Raw genomic sequence first — 8,794 nt, 5'->3', positions numbered from 1 at the left:
CCCTGAATCTAGAAGGTATGGCTCTGGATGGTTGAGACTAACCATAAAAGGGAGAAGCTGGTGGAACGTGAAAGCGACCCCTGTGACCTCTACCCGAATCCCAGCATTTCTCTTCACTGGTTGATAGGTATTTATTGAGTACCTGCTCAGTGTGTGGACGGACCTGTGAAATGATAACAAGCAAAGTCAACCTGTGTACATTTGCTAAGGCTGCTACAGGCAAGTCCCAGGTGGCTTTAACAGCAAAGGTCTGTCTGCTTGGTCCCAGGAGCAACTCTAACATCAAAGTGCTGATAAGTGGGCTCTATCCTGGGGTTTCTCTTTGCATTGCAAGTGTAGTGTTTGTCCTGTGTCTCCATGCTCTTCTCCCATGCATGCAAAGGATACATATTTATTGGCTTCTCAGCGCCCCCTGTTTTAATGTCGCCTGTCACTTCCTGCTACATGAGTGAGGGCATTTGGATGCTCAGGACTTATGTTAATTTTATTACTTCTTTACAGATTTTGACTTTAAGTAAGGGGTTGGGGGTTGCAAGTTCCAGGGACTTCCTGGGCCACAGAGTAAACACACTGCCAGTCTGGGTGACTTAACGAGTCAGTAAGAAGAAGGGGTTGGAGATGTAGCCAGTGGTACATGCCTAGCATGCGTAAGGCCCCAAGTTCAACCCCAGTAACATGAAAGTAAGGGTGTAAGAAAACAATCAAGACCCCTTTTCCAAATCCACTAGTCACATTCTAAAGCTCTAGGAACTAGTGTTTCAAGGAACAAATTCAATCCATAATACTAAAAGCTTAGTCTAGTGGATAGGCTGGTGTTGTTTATCCTGGAGCAAGAGCAATAAGGATATTACTGTGGTAAATGCCACAGTGACTGACAGGCCTAGGGAACTTAGGTGTATAGCGGTTTGCATAAGAAGTCTCTATTGGAGCTTAGATGTGCTAGTTCTAATAGTTAAAGTGTTTGCTGTGCAAGCCTGAGACCAGAGTTCAGCTCCCCAGAAACACATGTAAATAGTCCGTGTGAATGGAAGCACCGCCCTGGAAGGCAGAGATTGGAGATCTACACAGCAAGATGACTAGAGAGACCAGACATATCATTAAGCTCTGGGGTTTGACTCTGGGGTGATCCTGCCTCAGTGGATTAGGTAAGAGAATAATGAGGGATGGTTCCTCACATGAAATCCAGGCCACCGTATGCGTTTGCAACCCCTGTTCCCCACTGTGTACATGTATAACCTCACACAAATACATACATGCACCCCAGTCATGTATATGTATTCACAAATGTACAAAACATGAATACATGCATGCAGGTGATTTACACACCCATGGGAGAGTGGGTAGGGGGAGATGTTTCTAGTGAGCTGGGATTGACAGAAGCATGGACAAAGGTGAGGCCTCTGAACAAATGTGGTGGACTGTGGAAAGGCTTCATGGGAATGCAGAAGAGAACAGATTACTGCTTGGAAATGTTTACACTCATGTAGAACCAGCCACACCCACACAATTTACAGGGCTTCTGCCTCTGCCCTCCTGTGGGCAGACTCTGATAACATCCTACTTTATAGAGATTGATTGACCCAGTGGGGGTGTTGAAACATACACAGCTATTATCTCCCAGAGCTAGAATTCAGCATCAAGTAGCCATTGCTTCATGCTCATGAATAGCTCAATAATTTAATACAAATTAAATAATAATTTAACAATTAAACTAAATTTAATTTAGTTTAGGTGATGAGTCTTGCATACATTGGAAGTATTTGCAAATACACCGTTAGAAAATAAAATTATAAAGCAATGTAAAATACCATATTTATTAACGAAAGATATTTTTCTTTTGTCTTGCTATATAGTCTGGCCTGGCTTTGTATTCTAGAGCCCCCTATATAAACCTTATGTGTACTGGATTTACAGTACTTGGTTTAATTAATTTTTATTGTGTTAATTATTTTAACTTTACACAATTATTTTATACCATGCATTTTGGTCACATTCATTTCTCTCTCCAGATTCCCCCTAGATCCAACCCTCTTTCTACCCATCCAACATCATGTCCTCTTCTTTAAGCCTATCAAGTCTGATTTTTTTCGGTCCATAGCGTCGTGGGTGTGCTATCCCAACCTGCAGGGTGACCATGCCCATAAGGAAGACTGACTCTTCTCCCAGCAGCTTTCAGTTTCCAGTAACTCCTCAGCTAAGGGTAGAACTTCATGCCTATTCTCCCCCGACTTCTACCTCCACCTCCACTCCATGTTGAATCTAGCTTGAGCTTACCCAGTTCTTCTTCATGCTGTCCCAACTATTGTGTGTTCATATGTGCACCTGTTCTGTTGTGTCTGGAAAACAGTTTCCTTGTCATCCATAGCTCTGGCTCTTACCATCTCTCTACCCCATCTTTCGTGATGATTCCTAAGCCTCCAAAGGAAGGAGTATGGTATAGGTGCCTCATTTGGGGCTGAGCACTCCACCGTCTCTTTTTCTCTGCACCTTGGACAGCTGGGCGTCTGTGTTCACCACAACGTCCACTGCATCAGAAGCTTCTCTGACAAAGGTTAACAGGTGACTAATTGATAGGAATAGGGATAAGTAGAAGTAAAGTCAATACTATGTTCCATTAACAGAATGATAGCAGTGGAATCTCCCTTGGGCCTATGAATGACATGCTTAGCCACAAGTTCTTGACCCCAGAGTAGTTCCAGGTATAAATTCTATCTTGTATAGCAGGTCTTAATCGAACAGTGGTTGGTTACTCCCATGACATTTATGCTCTATTGTACCCGAGGAGTGGTTTTGCAAGGCCAGTCATTATTGTAGCTCATAGGATTAACAGATGACAAAGATAATGGCCACTTTTCTCAGTTTGGATGAAGCTTCAAGGCCAGTACCAGATTGATTTCTCCATCCTCTGTGACATGTGATGGTGAGTTATAGCCACAAGAACCTGTGGCATCAATGTAAGTACTTAACCATCAAGTTCGGGAGGGTAATAAGGAACAATGACAATAGCCTGTAATATTGAGGCACCTATGAAACTGCCATGGCTTTCAACTCAAAAGGAGGAGCCTATTCCTGGCACTGAGCTTTTTAGTTGCTTAGCCAGTGGTTTCTACAGGGCCACTGCCAACCAGTTATAGGGTAACTTTATTTAAGCTCTTTTTTATATGTATATATTTTAGGAAGTATCCATAGTACTAAGGTCTTCAGTGTTGATTATCCTGTCCTGTTTTCTTTTCTATACCCCACCTGCACATTCCCTATCCAATCCAAACCTCCCTGTTCCTTCCATTTCTCTCCCTTTTATATCACTGCATCCTATCTCTTTTATTGTGAAAATCTCCCACCATGAACTCTTATAAGTTTCCTGACCTATACTGGTTTTACCAACATAACACATACATCTGGAGATTCAGAACTGATGCAGAAATGAGAGAAAATGTGACATTTGTCTTCTTGGGTCTTGCCTACCCCCACCCGGAATGATTGTCTCTTGATGATTGCAAAATGATTCATTTACATGCAAATTTTATCATTTCATTTTCCCCTTTAAAAAAACTTTTCTTGGTTTCTTGTGAATTTTACATTGTACACCTCATCACCACTCATTTCCTCCCCCCTCAGGGTTGGCTCAGCTGCTCCACCACCATCAAGGTCAGCTCTGCAGTGCTGCCCCACTTAGGCTTAGAACCAGCTCTCCCGAGTGCTGCAGTAGGTGCAAGGCAGGGCCAACTCTCCCATTGTGATGACCTTGAGGCCAGCTCTCCCATTCTGATGACCTTGAGGCCAGCTCTCCCATTCTGATGACCTTGAGGCCAGCTCTCCCATTTTGATGACCTTGAGGCCAGCTCTCCCATTCTGATGACCTTGAGGACAGCTCTCCCATTCTGATGACCTTGAAGCCAGCTCTCCTGCCCACTGTGGTAAGAGGCAAGAAAGTGGAGTCTCTCCCTCACCCATGTTACCACATATCATACAAGTTGCAGGGCTGTCTGTCTCATGCCCACTTGCATAGGGTCAGCTCATCATGCCTCCACCACCAGGGTCAGCTCTAGTGTGCTGTTCAGGTCAGGCACAGGACCAGTTCTTCATAGAGCTGCCTCTAGTGAAGGGTAAGGATAGCTCTCCTGTTTGAATGACCCCAGGGCCATGTCTTCCACCTGCTGCAGGTGGCAAGGGGCAAGGGAGGAGGAGGCTATCTCTTTCTCACCCATGTCACCACAGGGGAGATGAGTGGCAAAACCATCTCTCCCACTCTCACACCCTCAGAGCCAGCTCACCACCAACTACTACAAAGGGTGGACCTCACTCTCCCAAGTACTGCAGCTGGCAGTAGGCTCATTTCTCTTGCTATCACACCCCCAGGGACAGCTTTCCCATGGTGTCCAGGTTTGAGGGAGGCAGTTCTGCACAGACCTCAGATATCAATATGTCCCCATGTGGCATCCCAGACCAAGGATGTCCACCCAACCTTTGGTGGTAACAGACCCCTGCTATGCTTCCACTAATCTCAGAATATGCCCTATCATTGGTTGACTGAGGAAGAGAGTGTAAAAGTCGGTTTACTAATGGTTCTGTATTTTATTATGCAGGCACCACCTAGAAGTAAACAGATGCTCCTTTCTGGGCCAACCATAAAAGACATCAGTAAAGGAAAATCTTCACAGTGGGCAGAACTTTGGGCGGTATATATGGTCCTATATTTTGTTTGGAAGAAAAAATAGCTAGATATGTGATTTCTCCATGATTTATAGGCTATAGCTAACAGATTGGCTTGTTGGTCAAGGTTGTAGAAAGAGCATGATTCAAAATTTGGTGAGAAAGATATCTGGGGAAGAAGAATGTGAATAGATCTCTCCAAATGGATGAAGCCTGTGAAGATGCTTGTATAACATGTAAATGTTCATCAAAGTGACTTCAGCCAAGTGACTTCAATAATCAAGTAGATAGGATGGTCCTTTTTGTGGACAGTCAGCTTCTTTCCTCAGCCATTCCTGTCATTACCCAAGGAACCCATGAACAAAGTGGCCATGGTGACAGAGACAAAGATTATGCCTGGTCTTGACAACATCAACTTTCACTCTCCCAGGCTTACCTGGCTAAAGCTCCTACTGAATGCCAGATCTGCTAACAGCTAACAAAAGAGACCCACACCTAACACCAGATATGGTACCATTCCCTGGACTAACTAACCAGCAACCTGGTGGCAGGTTGATTACATTGGACCACTTCCTCTGTGGACAACACTGTCTTTACTGGAGTAGATATTTATTCTAGTTATAAATTTGCCTTTCCTGCACATAATGCCAGAACTACCATACATGGACTTACAGAATGCTCTATCAACCACCATGGTATTTCTTCTAACCAAGGAACTCATTTAACATCTAGAGAAGTGTGATCAGTGGGCCCATGATTATGGAATCCACTGGTCTTACCATGTTTCACACCATCACAAAGCAACTGGCCTGATAAAAAGATGGAATGACCTTTTGAAAACATAGTCACAGCCACAATTAGGTGGCAGCAGTCTGAAAGGTAGGGGCAGGATTCCCCAGAAGATGGTATATGCCTTAAATCAGCACCTGATATATGGTACAGTTTTTCTCATAACAAAGATCCTCAGATCCAAGAACCAAAGATAAGAAAAGGGAATACTTCCACTCACTATCATGCCTAGTGACATACTAGGAAGAATTTTGTTTCCTGTTCTCACAACTTTAAATTCTGTTGGCCTCTAGCAGAGACTCCAGAGGGGGATCACTCCCTCCATGAAACACAATAAACATTCTACTGAATTGTAAACTCAGATTTCTCCCTGGCCTGGCTACTTCTGATGCCCTTAAGCCAACAGGCTAAGAATAGGTTAACAGTATTAGGAGGGGTGATTGATCCAGATTATTAAGGAGACATTAGGTTGCTTCTGCATAATAAAAGTAAGAAAGACTATGTCTGGAGTGCAGGAGATACTTTAGCGAATGGTATCTCTTGATGTTACCATGTCCTGTGATTAAAGTCAATGGGAAACTACAATGGCCTAGTCCAAGCAGGATGGCAAAGGGCACAGACCCTTCAGGGCTGAACGTATGGGTCACTCCTCTAGAAAGAGGTTCAAGACCTGCTGCGGTATCTGTTGAAGGTTTGGGAAATACAGAATGGATGGGTAGTAGAGTATGGTGTATAAATACCAGCTAAGGCCATGTGACCAGTTGCAGAAAAGAAGATTATAATTGACATAAGTGTCTCTGCCATATTTTGTAAGAATGCATTTGTACAAATATCATTGTTTTCTTTCCTTGGTTTCTTGTTCCTTGGTTTCATGTGATGTAACATAAATCTAGAGAAAATCAGTTGGCATCATATTTAAGTTCAAAACTGTAAAAGAATGTTCCTCAAGGGACATTGCCACCTATTCTAAATTTATAATGTGTTTGTGGCTGTATGAGGGAGACAGTTATATCATATTAGTAATAATTATGACTTGGTTAAATATATAATGCATTTTGTGATTGTACAGGAGATGGTTATAGCATGTTTGGGTGTAATTATAAGCTGATTATTGTTTTCATTTGGAAATTAAGCATGTGTGCGATCCAGCTTTTTGTCAGCTTGACACAAGCTAAAGTTATCTGAAATGAGGCAACCTCAATCGAGAAAATGTTTCTGTAAGATAGGGCAATGGGGCACCTTATTAATTAGTGACTAATGGGGAGGACTCATGCCATTTTAAGTGGTGCTACCCCTGAGCTGGTGGTCCTGAGTTCTATAAGAAGCAGGCTGAACAAGCTACAAGAAGCTAACCAGTAAACAGCACCTCTCCATGACCTCTGCATCAGCTCCTACCTCCAGGTTCCTGTCCTGTTTGAGTCCTGTCCTGACTTTCTTTGATGATGAACAGTAATATGGACGATTAAGCCAAATAAACCCTTTCCTCCCTAGCTTTCTTTGATCATGGTGTTTCATCACAGCAATAGTAATCTAAACACAGGCATCATGACATAAGGAGCTATGATTGTATGTCAAATTGACAAGGGATAGATTTGTGATGATTATTCCAGGTTCTCAACTTGACTACATCTGTAATTAACAAAAACTGAAATGACTGGGCACACCTGTGAAAGATTTTTCTATTCATCATTTGAAAACAGACCTCTAATCCAGATCTTTGAAGGGGAAGATAAACCTTCTTTTTGAACTACATCTTGTGGTATATATAAAAGACATGAAAGAAAAAAAAAAACTGTCTTTTTGCTTGCCCTTGCTAGCAAGTTCATTGCTTCACTAGCGTGAAGGCCCTACTCCTTTGGGATTCCAGCACACATTGAAGACCACCTGCAACATTCAGCCTTGTGGAATGATTTTTATGACTGCTATATTCTTGGACCTTCCATTCATAGACAGTCATTGTTAGGTTAGTTGAACCACAGCCTGTAAGTCATTCTAATAAATCACACACACACACACACACACACACACACACATGAGAGGGGGCAGGAGGGAATTCATTACTAGTGGTATAGCTGTATTAGGTGCTAAACATATTTTTAGCTGATGTCAGAAGTGGCTCTAGCAGTCTGCACTTCTATCAGCAGTAAACATGTGTTCCCCTTTCTTCCACATCCACACCAGCACTTGTGATTATAGGTCTAAACTTATACCATTTGTAAAATTCATCAACTCACTTTAAGAACATTTTGTGGGTCTTCTAGTCACTCACCTTAAGGGACTGATTGAGGGTCGACCCAGAGAAGCCAGAAAATAACCCTCTTGCTTTTGCATCAATCTGCATCTAGGTGTCTCACTTAGGGGCATCTTGAAGTAAGTACCTGGCCGAGGATTTGGGGGGTTGTCTTATATCCCGGAATTGAGGAGACCACAAGCAACCACTGACTAGACTGATTGAAGGGAAAAGACTGAACTCGGGTGGAAAACCTCTGCTCTGATGGAGTCAATTGCTTTGGGCAGACATACCTTAATGCCATGACTGTGGGGAGTCTGAGGGACACTTCAGGCCTTCTGGAGGGAGTCAGAAGTCTTGTTCCTTTTGAAAATAGCAAGGCCCAGTATCATCAGGAGCTGACCAAGTCTTGCTATAAGCTGGTTTCTGTGCTTATGGCACGGTGAACTGTCTTGTGTGTTGATTGTCTCTCTGTGTTCCTGGACTTAAGCTGACACTATTTTTGAACATGGGGCAAACTGAATCTACCCTATTAGCAATCATAGTTAAACACTGGAGGGAAGTTGGGAAAAGAGAAGAAAACTTTTCAGTAGTAGTAAAGAGAAGAAAACTTGTCAGTAGTAGTAAAAGAAAGGGGGCAGGTTAGTTATTCTCTGCTCCTCCAAATGGCCCACCTTCAAAGTAGGGTGTCCACCTGTGGGCACCTTTGATTTGCAGGTGATCAAAGCAGTAGAGAAAAGAGTCTTTAGGCCACAATCCCTTGGGTACCCAGACCAAGTAACCTGTATAGTTACCTGGAAGGATCTGGTGAAGGACACCCCCCCTTTGGATAAAAGACATTTTGTCTCTGAGACTCTCACAGGTCCTGGCCATAAAGGAAAAGAACCCCATAAAAACCAACAAGTCTGTAAAGAAGAACATTCTCCAGAACCCTTCTACAGTGGATCTGCTACTGATAGATCTTCCATCCCTTACCCCCTGCCATGGCCCCAGTTCCCACAGCCCATTCTCAAGGATTGCCCTTGAGTCCTCGTCCAGCATCCCTTTACGCCCTTTCTCCAGCCCCAGCAATGGGAGTGGGTGAGGAGGGACCCTCAGGACCAGTCATGAGGACCCAAAGCA

This window comes from Micromys minutus, assembly GCF_963924665.1.
Source record: "Micromys minutus genome assembly, chromosome: 2".
In the NCBI taxonomy this organism is placed as follows: Eukaryota; Metazoa; Chordata; class Mammalia; order Rodentia; family Muridae; genus Micromys; species Micromys minutus.
Note: the sequence above shows the minus strand (reverse complement) of the source record.